The sequence below is a fragment of the Otolemur garnettii genome, unplaced genomic scaffold (genome assembly GCF_000181295.1).
Source record: "Otolemur garnettii isolate 467f Iridium unplaced genomic scaffold, OtoGar3 scaffold00172, whole genome shotgun sequence".
Lineage (NCBI taxonomy): Eukaryota > Metazoa > Chordata > Mammalia > Primates > Galagidae > Otolemur > Otolemur garnettii.
Genome location: NW_003852567.1, coordinates 3,745,816 through 3,759,917, shown reverse-complemented (window position 1 = coordinate 3,759,917; position 14,102 = coordinate 3,745,816).

Genomic DNA, 14,102 nt, shown 5'->3' with positions numbered 1-14,102 from the left:
TTTTTTTTTTTTTTTTTTTTTGGTAATTTTCCATATGTTTCAAATTGTCTTTAATGTCAGAATGTTAAATAACCATCAAATAAACTCTTAAAAAGAAAATAATTATATTGAAAAATGAATAAGTCTCATAATATTAAGACAGATATTGACATTGAGACCTTTTCTTTGTTATCAAACCCAACTCATTTTCTCTGTGTTATCATTAAGTGTTTTCTTCAAATGCAAATCTTTTGTTCTATTACACATATGGATATTTCAACATATGTGTGTGTGCATTATGGATATAAAAATCATTTTCTGTATTTTGAAATATACATAACGTACTGTAGGTATTCTTTTAATGCATGTGTCAGTACATAATAACATAACCAATTACTTCAGCTTTATCCTTTATAACAATATCACATTTGTTCATATTATAAATAACCTTTTATGCAGTATTAAGAGGAAATACTGCTTTCTATTTTTAGCTTTTTTTTTAAGCATGTATCAAAATATAGAACAGAATAAAGGACTGACGAATGGAAAAACAACTTTCCTTTAAAATAATAGCCAATATTTGAGGGCACCTACTTTGTGCTGAAAACTAGGACAAAATATTCTTTGTCCGTTACAGAAAATATCATTGCCCCATCACCTACAGGAGGAAACTGGAGCCTATTCAAAGAGGATTTAGTAACTAGCGTAGTGTTACATGGTCAGTGAAGGGCAAAACTGGGATCCTCACTCAAGCCTGTCTGATGCCACAGATGAATGGATTAATAAATTGTGGTATATGTATACCATGGAATATTATGCAGCCTTTTAAAAAATGAGAGACTTTACCTCTTTTATGTCTACACGTTTGGAGCTGGAACATATTCTTCTTAGTAAAGTTTCTCAAGAATGGAAGAAAAAGTATCCAATGTACTCAGTACTATTATGAAACCAATTTATAATCAATCACACTTTCATAAGAGAGATAAATCACAACTATAGCCCAAGATGAAGGAAGGAAAAGGAGGTGGATGAGAGGGGAGGGGGGAGATTCAACAGAAGGAGGGTAAAATTCCTATGCTTCATATTGCAAGGGAACATGTCAAATCTTTTAAGTATAAACTAGAGTATAAATGTCTTAACACAATAATTAAGTAAATCAAGTGAAGACTATATTAACTAGTTTGATGTCAGCATTCCTAATTGTACATAAAATCAGCACATTGTACCCCATAAAGGCATCAATGTTAAAAATAATAGTATTTCTCAAATGTTTTAATAGCTAAAGAATCCAATAAATAAAACATTTATGATTTAAAAAAATAAAGAGATTTAACAGTCATATCCCACTGTTTTCCTTAGAACTACATAAGCCAAAGTATACTGCAATTCAAATGAGTTTTCCCATTTTCAAAAAATTTTTGATAAAGTTTAAGACTGGATGATATTTAATGTTGATATGTACAATAACAATAATTTCCAGGGTAAGTTTATTTTCTATTTTTAAAAGCATATCATGCATTCCTTCGGTCATTTCTCAAAGGGCAGGGACTCTGTTGCATGAAACCATTTGAAGTTTCCTGAAAGCCTCATATGTCCTACTTCTCCCACCAATGAAACTTCCATGTTGCCTGGGCTGAGGAACCACCCTCAACTTCCTGGGTAGAGGATGTGTGTCTTACTCAGTGTGGATGTATGTATGTCCAGATCCTGGCTCTATGTTTATTTCCTTTTCTCCCCATCCCCAGACAACAAACCTTGTAATAACAGGGATTACTTGTACCCCATTTTGGTCTAGCCCTGACTTGGTGTCAGGCAGGCAGTCAAAGTTTAATATCAAGACTCTGAAGGAATGACTGAAAGCTCCCATTCCACGTGCTTCCCACTACTTCCATGTTTTATCAACAAAAAATAAATCTGATTTTGTTCGTATATCCAAGCTTGGAAATGCTAGGTCTATCAAACACATCATACTTTTAAAAACCATTTTTTCCGCTATGGCTATTTGTAATTAGATACACATATTTAAACTTCATGTACAGGAATGTTTGTGTTTAAGTATGTTTATACAGAGGGAGCCAAAAAAATGTATACATATTCTAAAAGATGTTATCCAAGTATGACTTTTCAAAGTTGAACTGAAGAAACCCTTACTGGTCAAGTGTACCTAGACATTCCATACACATCTGTATTACCTGGAATCTGTACACTTTTTGAGAATGATTGATTTTACTTCCAATAAGATCTCTTAAAATGTATATACATTTTTTTGGTACTTCTGGTATATCAAATGTGAAAAAATGCATTCTAAATTAGGAATTGTCAAATAGCATCACCAAAAGAATCACCATAATTTTGCCAAAAGTGAGATAGCGATATTTTCTTATGAAATTTTTACGCTGAGCTTTTTGAAATAGTGACTTGAGTTGCATGCCAGAATTCTGAAAACATATTGTTGTCAACACATAACCATATTTCCTGACCCAGGAGAAATGTTTATGGGTTTGACAATTTCTAAAACACAAAAAGAAAAAATGAAAACTTAAAATCCATTTAAAATTGTAGAATCCATGTTATTAAAAATTAATAGTGGAGAGCAGAGAGTGTATAATGTGGGTGTGTGGGTGGGTTTACTAAAGTCTTATCTATGTTTGGGAACTAAGATTTATAATGTGACAGCTTTTAGCAGTAGTACATGAAAACAGGATATATTTCTAATATCGACACTTGCATTTCAGCCAGTTGGAAGCATTTCAGTTAGAAGTCAAATGAGGTCCAGTATATGGGAAAACAAATTATAAAAGGAGGTCATTAAACTTTTTCAAGCAATCTGAATTTGGTTTTGGTTATGTGAAAGTTTGGGGACAAAAATTAATGTCAGTTTTTAAAGAATGTAATGTTACCTATCTGTTAAAACCCCTCTATTGAGTTGTTTTTTGTTCCTTTATTAAATGAAAAATACAGTTCTTAGTTGTTATTAATAGGCTTTTTTGAGATATCCTGGGTAAATTAGACAGTAGTATGTGTTTCTGGAAACAAAGTGTTGAGAAGAATACGATAAAAGAAGGAAAACTAAATTCTGGCCTTAGAATTATGCATGCATAGTCCATTTTCTAGTTAAAGTGCCAACAAAAATATAAAAAAGAATTTTATACATATGAGAAATGTATTCTAAATTCTGAGGTCATAGTGAACAGAGGTGAACACATAGACAGAGAAAAATATTATTTGACCAACCAATTTATAGTACCTCATAGTAAAGCAAAATAAATAAGATATTCTTTTTGAAATTCTAAGAAGAAAACTTAAAAGAATTTTTTAGCAATCAACACAGGTGAACAGGAAATTTACGATAATGTTTACAGTATGTAAAAAAAGGAATTATGTTCTCATAATATAGGATACTCTCTTTACTTACTCGTTAATGCAAAATTATTTCAATGGATTTAATACCCAAGGGGTTCTGTTACTCTTAATAGACATGTTTTAAAGACTGCTTGATTCATTTTTATTACTATTTAATAATTAAAAACATTAATTTTGCTCTGCAAACAACTTGGACTGACCCACATACATTTTGATATGTGGAAATTTATGTTAGTCTTCCAGAAGACCATACAGAACTTCTAAATTCTGCTTTCAACTAAAAATTATTTGGAAAAGTAATATTCCAACGGGATTTTTAGTTTCTCTTTTTGTTTATTCAAACTTTGGGCTTATTTTCTATTTTTATTGATTTATTTATTATAAAATATAATATATATCTCTTTCCAAATTTATTGAAATTTTTATTAAAGCTCAGTGTGCCATCAGTTTTTTAAGAGTTCTCTAATATTAAGAAAATGTATTTCATTTGTCTTATGTATAAAATTTGACAAATATATGCTAACATATGAATTCAGGTATATAGTTTAGATTCTATAAATGCTTATTTTTATTCCATTTTTATTCTATTAGATTTGTCAACAACGGGGAGTATAGAAGTCACCTACTACTCTTTTGATTCTGTTACATGTTAAAATATGTTTAATATATTTTCCCTAGACTTTATATATTTTCAATCTAGCCTTTTTTGAGCAAAAGATTCAATTTAATTAACTTTTAACTGAAGTTTATTTGGCTATCCTTCACTATTAACCATTCCATCTCACTATTTTGGGTGTGTTTATTGTAAAAAGACCATATTTTGATTTAGATTTTTTTCACTCAAATTGATAGTATGGTAGTATATTATTTAAATGTGGTGAAAATTCTAAATTAAATAATACAACTTTCATTTTATTGCTACCTTGTAAATACCGATGTTTTCTTTTATTTTTATATGTACTCATTTTAAGCATAGATATATTTTCATCACATATACCAACGTCTACCACTCAGTTGCAAAAATATATAATATAAATTTCAAGAAAAAAAATCCTATTTAATGGAGGATAAGAAAATTCACATACCATTATTTCTTCCTAAGATACCCACCTATATCTCTATTCTAAAAGATACAAGTTACAATTTTAGAATCAAATTTTATTTTTTCTTAAAGTTAATTACACACTCAAAAATAATAACATGGGCTTGGCACCTGTAGCACAGTGGTTACAGTGCCAGCCACATATGCCCAGGGTGTTGGGTTCAAACCCGGACAAGGCCAGCTAAACAACTGCAACTAAAAAACAGCCAGGCATTGTGGTGGGCGCCTGTAGTCCCAACTACTTGGGAGGCTGAAGCAAGAGAATCACTGAAGCCCAAGAGTTTGAGGTTGCTGTGACCTGGGACAGCATGGCACTCTACTACAGGTAACATAGTGAGACTCTGAAAAAAGGTACAATAATAATAATAACATGAATTTATTTTCATTTATAATAAGCAATGATAGAATAAAGTCCCCTTTGACAACCTAAGCTAAACACTTTTTCTTTTCTACAACACGGTAACTTTTCAGGTTGATGATCATCCATACAGATATGTTTTTGCGATTTAGATACTTTCTTTTTACCTTATACATCTATTAAATTTTATAAACATTTCTATATCCATCTAGTATGCATTACAATTGTTTCTTTCTGGTCTTTTTTCTTTGTTTCCATTTCTGATGAGTCTTCTTTTTGATCCAATAGATCAATATATCTGAAGAAAGAATGGCTATTGTGCTACCTTAAGCAGTTAACTTTTCCAGAGCAGGAATTGGTAAATACAGTAAATATTTTTAAAAGCTTTGCAAAGTGTGGTGGCTCATGCCTATAATCCTAGCACTCTGGGAGGCCAAGGCAGTTGGATTACTTGAGCTCAGGAGTTCAAGACCAGTCTGAGCAAGAGCAAGATCCCATCCCTACTAAAAATAGAAAAAAACAGCTGGGTGTCTTAGCAGGTGCCTGTAGTCCCAGCTACTTGGGAGGCTGAGGCAAAAGGATTGCTTTGAACCCAAGATTTTGAGGTTACTGTGAGTGATGATGCCATGGCACTCTACCCAGAGTGAGACTTTGCCTCAAAAAAAGGAAAAAAAAGTTTTGCAGGTCCTTAGGTGTCTTTTTGCAATTACTCAACCTCACCCTTCTAATACAAAAGAAGCCATAGGCAATATGTAAATGAAGGACCTTAGCTGTATGCCAATAAAATTTTATTTATAAAAGCAGGAAATAGCAGGATACTGCAAATGCAGTCCTAAAAGGGAGATTGATTGTTTAGATGCCTACATCCATAAAACAGAAAGAGAGCACATCAACAACCTAATGAATCATCTTAAGGAAATGGAAAAGGAAGAACAATCTAATTCCAACCTAACAGAAGAAAAGAAATAAGCAAAATTAAATCAGGAATAAATGGAATTGAAAACAAAATAATCATTCAGAAACTGAATGAAACAAAAAGTTAGTTCTTTGTAAAGATAAATATAATTGATAAACCTTTGGCTGTATTAATTAGAAACAGAAAAGTAAAATGTCTAATAGCCTTGATCAGAAATAGAAAGGGGGAAATAACAAAGATATAACAGAGATCAAAGAGATTATCTCTGACTACAATAAGAAACACTATGCCCAGAAATTTAACAATGTGGAAGAAATGGATCAATACCTGGACTCACACCATCTCCGTAGACTTAACCAAGAAGAAATAGATCTCTCAAACAAACCAATATCAAGCACTAAGATTGAAGAAACAATTTAAAAAACTCCCAATACACACACAAAAAGCCCTTGGCCAGGTGGCTTCCCACCAGAATTCTACCAAACCTTCAAGGATGAGCTTGTACCTGTCCTGCAGAAACTATTCCATAACATTGAGCAGGAAGAAATCTTCCCCAACATGTTCTATGAAGCAAACATTATCCTGATACCAAAACCAGAAAAGGATCCAACTGAAAAGGAGAACTATAGACCAATTTCACTAATGAATAAAGATGCAAAGCACTCAACAAAATCTTTAGTCAATTGATTGCAGCTACACATTTAAAAAATTATACATCATGATCAAGTAGGTTTCATCCCAAAGATGCAAGACTGGTTTAACATATGCAAATCCACAAATATAATTCACCATATCAATAGAAAGAAAAACAAAGACCATATGATCCTCTCAATAGATGCAGAAAAAGCATTTAATAACATTCAGTATCCTTTTCTAACAAGAACACTTAAGAATACGAGCCTAGGTGGCACCTTTCTTAGACTGATTGAAGCCATGTACAACAAATCCATAGGTAATATCATACTGAATGGAATAAAATGGAAAGCTTTTTCCTCTTAGAACTGGAAGCAGACAAGGATGTCCTCCATCACCACTCCTATTCAGCATAGTGCTGAAAGTTCTAGCCAATACAATCAGGCAAGAGAAGGAAATAAAAGGCATCCAAATGGGAGCAGAGGAGGTCAAACTCTCACTCTTTGCTGACAAAAACAATAAAAATTCTAGAAGAAAGTGTGAAAAAACTCTCGAGAATGTTGGCCTATAGAAAGGTTTTATAAAGAAGACTTCAGTGGCAATTGCAACTATAACAATAAACAAATGGGGCTTAATTAAACTGAAAAGCTTTTGAACAGCTAAGGACACAACAATCAAAGCAAATAGACAACAAAGCAAATAGAATGGGAAAAGATATTTGAGATATTTGTGTTTTGCAAATATGACAAAGGCTTGATAACTAGGATCTATACAGAATGCAAATTAATCAACAAAAAAAGAGCAAACAATCCCATCTATCACTGGGCAAGAGACATGTCCTCTAATGAGGACAGATGAGCTACTGACAAACATATGAAAAAATGCTCAACATTTCTAATCATCAGAGAAATGCAAATTAAAACCACCCTGAGATATTGTCTAACCCCATTGAGATTAGCCCATATCACAAAGTCCCAAAGTTGCAGATGCTGGCGTGGATGTGGAGAGAGGGAAACACCTTTACACTATTGGTAGGACTACAAACTAATACAGCCTCTTTGGAAAGAAATACAGAGAATCCTCAAAGAACTCAAATTTAGACCTCCCATTTGACTCTGCAATCCCTCTACTAGGTATCTACCCAGAAAAGTCTTTTTTATTATAAGGACATTGGCACTAATTATTTATCCTAGCTCAATTTACAATGACCAAGATGTGAAAACAACCTAAATGCCGACCAACCCAGGAATGAATTAACAAAATGTGGTATATGTATACCATGGAATACTATTCATGGAATACTATTAAAAATGGTCAAAACACATTCTTCTCAGTAAAGTATCACAAGAACAGAAAAGGAAATATCCAGTGTGCTTAATACTAATATGAAGCCAATAGATGATCTAATTCATGCCCAGAAAGGAAAAAGACTCTTTCAATTCAAGTTAGGGGTTGGGGGAATCAAAGGAGAGGAGAAAGGAGAGGAAAGAGAATTTAGAACTGGAACCAGACAAGGATGTCCTCTATCACCACTTTATGCTTCCACTTCATAGGTACAATGTAGGGGTGTATGGCACAACTTATGGGGCATGGAACACAACTACAAGAGGGACTCTACCTAACAAATTCAAATATTGTGACCTGGTTGTTTGTACCTGTACATTAACCTGGGGGCGGGGGGGAGAAGGGATCTATTCCATGGATTGAATTGAGTGAAATGTAATACAAAGGGGGTAGAGGGGAGAAGAAAAATGCCTCAACTTTAATTGCAAGTGGACTGTAAGTCAATCCTGATTTCTCCTTAAGAAAAAAAATCTTTTTCTGAAAACAAAAAGCAAAACAAAAAGCAGGCAATGGACTAGATTTGACCTGATGGCCAAATTTTTCCCATCTCTGTTCCAGAGCCTCAAGTGTTTTGTCTGTAGAATAGGAGTATATTGTATTTACCTCATAGAATGTGGTAAGGATTTATTAAAATAAACCATATATGAAACATGCTAAATATAGTATTTAACATGTTTTAAATATTAACAGCTACTAATGACAGCTAACTATTGTCTGAGCACTTTGTAATATTTGCTTATTCTAGTCTTCATAATGAGTCTATGAGATAAACATTGTTTACCTGCTCTTCATGAATGTCGAAGCTGAGAGTCAGAAAGGTTAAAGTCACTTCAGTGAGTAATGACATGGTAGGTTCAAGGTCAGGGCCCTCTGACTACTGGATTTCCTTCTCCCATGCTATGCCTTCAAGATGTTTCTCCTTTTCTCTCTGAAGACAGGCTGTAGGCACCTTACAAAGTAGGATTTAGAGTCCTCTGAGTCAAGGAATTCCTTTGAAATTTGCCTTGAAAACTCAAAGTGAGTCAGTTCTCCTACTTCTCAAGTCATGAGCCCTAGGAACCCTGCCAACCCCTACCAATTTAACCCCATCCCTGAATACCCAAGCCATTTTCACATTATTTCACTTTTACTTGTCATTGTTTACTATTATCTAAGAGTATCTTTTTCAGCACTACTCAGTGTCAACAACTAATAAGTAAATGAGCTGGTTTCCAGTTGTGGGGATTAAGCCAGAATGAATATAGGGAATACAGGTACAGAAAAAGTCAAATTCAGGGTATAGGAAAAGATGGTCCAATTTTACTTTGAGATTCTGATTTTCATTATCAAGTAGAATAATGAACTAGGAACTGAACCCAGTTCCTGACTTTCCAGGTTCAGTGGTCGCTAGTGTTAGAGTGGAGCCATTGGTTGGTCTGGTTGAACTCTAACCTCTGGACCATTCTTCTTTTTGATAGAAGACAAGGTCAGTTACAGTCCTCTCTTCTGATCTTTTTCTATCAGCCCTGGCCCCAAAGTGTTTCTTACCAGAAGCTTTTTGAATAGACACAGGAGAGGATTTTGCTATTGCTCCTTCAATTACAATTCCAGTGGGTTAAATTACCACTAGTTAGGGTCTCAGAACCTCTGCCCAAGTGTTATTCCTTAACCAAGTGAACTAGTGAACACACACACTGCTTGGACTCATTATCTCCTGGTGCATATGTTCCTAGTTCATTATTCTACTTGATAATGAAAATCAGAATCTCAAAGTAAAATTATTCCCTGGTCTTCTTTTTGCCAAGTTAAAAAAAAAAAAAAAGGAAAGAAAAGAAAAAGAAAATACCTTCTATTGATACATTTTTGCCAGAACAAACTTAAGTAAAATGGAAATTATTGGGCAAACAGACAAAGGAATCTCTAGGAAAACTGGAGAACTTGATTCAGAGCCAAGGCAGGGCCCAGAGTTAGGTAACTAAAATTACAGAACAGTATGACAGCCAATATTGTGCAATCAGTTCTGACAATGGGATCAGTAGACACTCACCTACTTTAGTCACTCTGTATAAAAATTAAATGCAGTGCAGAAATTCATTTTGGCCAATTTCATGTCCAGTGCCTACCTCTTGATAAATGGAGATTAGTATCTGACTAACGCCCCAAAAAGGAAATCAGAGTAGTGTTTGGAAGGAAATTGAAAGTAAAGAGATAAAACAAAAACAACATGGATCCTAATAATATCCAATATCATAATATTATAAACAATTCACGTTTTGCATGAATCTTCAAGATAAAATTGTCCAAATGCACTTCCATGCTTCTCATCAGTCACTTTAGACCAACTCCCATGGCCTTCCAGACAGGATTTCCTTCTCCCCTAAGAAGTTTACCTTTTACTCTTTAAAGACAGGCTCTAAGCACCTTGTAAGGTGTGATTTAGAACCCTCTCAGTCAGGAATTCCTTTGAGTCTTGCTTTCAGCCTTATCCATGGGCCATTTTAACCAGAATTCTATCCTGTTTTTACATCCCCATTTTCCTTCTCAAGTCTGCCATTTGGACTGACAACTTGCTTTTATTTTTGCTTTTGCCCCTGCAGCCTCTCTGATTCCTCCCAGCTCTTCCTACACTCCAACCTCACATCAGCCCAAGGCCTCGGGGCATGGTCCGTCTCCAACACCACAGGATCCTTATCACCAAGGAGGCTGTATCAGACATTAATATCCAGGGATATCCAGCAATATAGCCATATTTCACACTTAATACCTATACTTGAAGTAAAGAAACATATAACTTCACTTTCATAAGTTTTACCTTTCTTTAAAAAGCATCAAGCCAATGCCAGATCTCCTGGTACTACTGTTTGGGGCAAATCTCTGTGTGTACCTTTCATGATTTATGGACTTTGATCATACATCCCTTCATCTTTCATCTTACATGAATTTTAATTTTTCCCTTATCTATTCTCTTAAGGGAAATGCTCCAAACTTATTATAAAAAGCAAACTAGAAACCATCAATTCTTATGTCAACTGAAATATTATTCTCAATATGTATTTTCAGTTTTCACAGTTCCTAGTCCATGTTGCAGCCATAAACACTGAAAGGAAGAAAAAATGAAAGAGGATGTCATATGGATGCCACCTATCAATCAAAAGATAGATTTGCAATGAAATTTCCAGTGGTTTACTGGTATGCGTTTAATGAATGTCCTATGTCACTTAACATCTCTTAGTTTCTACATGGTAGAAACTACATTCTACATTTAGAAAGTGGGAATAATTCCACCTACCTTGCAGTGTCATTTTGTTTTGGGAGGTTTTTTGTTTTTGTTTTGAGACAGGCTCTCACTCCATGGACCTAGGTAGAGCATCACGGTGTCATCATAGCTCCCAGCAACCTCAAATTCTTAGGCTCAAGTGAGTCTCTTGCCTTCACCCCCCAAGTAGCTGGGACTACCGGCGCCCACCACAACACCCAGCTAGTTTTTTCTATTTTTAATAGAGATAGGTCTTGCTCTTGTTCAAGCTGATCTCAAACTCCTGAACTCAAGCAATCTGCTCACCTTAGCCTCCCAGAGTGCAAAGATTACAGGTGTGGGCCACTGCGCCCAGACTAGCAGTGTCATTTTGAAGATTATATGTAACGTATAATACCCCAAAATCTAAAATAACAGTTGCTACAGTCAAGGTGGAATACAAAGTTCCCAGACCTCAGCAGTACATCTGTCTAGACTACACCCTGTGCTGCTGCTTGTAATAGTGTGCTCCCTCTGACTGTGCAGAGTTGGGCATCTCTAATGCCCCGTTTGTGGCTCAAGCGCCCACATATACTTGCCCCTGCCTCATCACCTACAACTTGTCTAAGACACTGCCATGCCTAGCAGGTTCCTCCACATAGCTCACGGCACTAGTGAAGCAAGCACAGCTGCTTCGTTCGGGGTTGCTTCTTGTTGCTGAAGTAAATGTGGATAGAGCGATGAATATTCCTGCTTTGCAAGGAGCATTTTAAAACCAGGTTCCACAACATGGTCACGTGGACACTGAGATGTTTGGGATGTCTGTATATACCATATATACCAGATTGTATGCACCGTGAGAAATGGCTGGATATTTTAAATTGGGTTTTCCAGAAATAGACTCTGTGACAGATACTTTCATATTGGAGAAAATTGAAGAGTGCCCCTCAGCAGTGGTATACTGAAGCCAACTGGTACAAAACACGCAAGAAGCAATTATGTGCATTGCTTCCCAACTCCACATGTAATGACATCAAGTTGGTAATTTAAAATTAGTCATAGTGGGAGTCTACATCTTGGAAACTGGAAATTGGGAAATTCAATAAATGTATAAGTATTCTTCCTCCTGTAAATTTAGTTGTTAAAGATTTACCAGCACAAAACTGTCTAAAAAAGAACTCCCTCTTTCTACCTGAAATGAACTAGAATTAGGCAGAGGATGTTGAACTGCTTTGACTTGGCCTTACCCAGGCTTTACTCCACACATCAAAAAATCAAAGTGGGTTTTCTGCCAAATATTAGGTAAAACCATTCCAATATTATGTTCCTAGACTCAGTAATGACTATTGATTATTGATCCACTCTTCAACAAATATGGGCCAGAAATACTTCATTTGTTACCTGGCCCACCTGTGCCCCAACTCTAATGCAGGGAGCCATGATATTTAGGTCATCAGATATCATTGTCAGCTGGGAACTTACGCCCAAGGGTTCTTAAATGTTCTTTTCCAAGTATAAAAGAGGTACCCAAGTAAATGGCTAACTGTCCACTATAAAAATGTCACCAGCACGACTCCAGATTAGCAGCAATGATGCGCCTATTTCAGGTCCGGAGATTTTGTAATAAGACATCTGCTGGGGAATGTGATCTTCTGATGTCTTATCACTTAAAAGGGAGTATGGGAAGAAGGATTAAGCAAAGGGGAAAATTGAACCACAATGCAGTGCCACATAGGGTGAAGCCTTGACCAAAGGAGCTCCTGTCTCCCAAGGGCAATTTCTGGAAAAGGATTCAACCTAAGAAGTTTGGTGCCAGGACTGGCCCCAGCAGACTCAGTTATGAGTCACTGGCAGCCAATGTTCTGGTGTCTGTTACATTCAGTTAGGTTAAAATAAGGACCCCTGTACTATATGCAGAAGTATTATTTTCCAACAAATTTGAGAGTGTCAGTTCAGCTTAGCATACTAATCTCCTTCTCTCAGGTATAGCCTCTCTCATCAACTCTAAGGTCCTTCCTTGTGATTTTGCACTATAACGTCTCTATCTCCACATACATCAAAGGCACCCAGATGTGTTTATATATGTAGAAATACTGATCAATGTCCTTTGAGTTTGTTAAGTTATTTTCCAGAAGTTTCCTCAACTACCAGGTAAAATTCTTTAATTAATTCAGAAACATATAAAAAGGGAAATTTTCCAGCCCCACATGAACTACGCCTCTGATGATTTTCCAGGGCGTCCTATTACAGTTATCACTACTGGATGGAAATCAGAGCACTATCACTGATAATCTTAAATTATGCTGATGATATTTTAAAGTAGATATTTTGTATACTAAATATATGGGGTTCAAGCAGCAGGAAGGAAAACAAATAATTCTCCCTTTAGGATAACCAAGTAGTTAGGGGAAGACCTTGACATATGGGTAATGTTTTTACAAAGTTTCAGAGGCTCAGTTACATAGCAGTTTCAATTAGGATTTAACAAGGAATTCGAGTTGTTTATGTGCACTTCATAGGGAAGAAAGATTATGGTGGATATTTTCAAGGCACCAAGTGTGCTGGGAATTAATAAAATATTGAATGACATCCTAAAAAAAGAAAAAAACACTTCTCTGGAACTGATGTGCAGGTCTGTATAACTGGCCATGCTGAGAGAAAAGTGAGCTAATAGGTTTCAGGGTGATTTTCTATCCAAACGAGCTTAGAGTACTTTGAGCAATTAACAAGCTTTCTGGGCTGATTCAAGATTACAGGAAAAAAAAATTGTAATGAGCAATATGCTCATGTGGGAACCCTTAAAAATCAACTCTGTGATTATCAAGTGATGAAGCCATAATCACAATGCTGGCATCCATAGACCTCCTAAATCAGAGGTTTCTGCAAGTCCAATACTCTCATTAATTATATATTTTTTCAGAGTTCTGCATGAAGAACTAGAAAAAATGGCCTTTTATGCATACTGGCAAGATATGATGTCCTAATGTGAGCAGCTTCATAACGCAATTGACATTCTCCCATTGGGTTTAAAAAGGAAAAGGAGTGACTTACTCCTAAAAGAGTTGACTGAATACAAAAGAGACTAGTTCAGAATAAGGTCATTTGTAAAACTACAAAGCTAACAACTTAATGTGTTACATGAAATCTGGGCCAGAGATGACTGCCTACATGTAGAGTACTAGCTTATATAGAC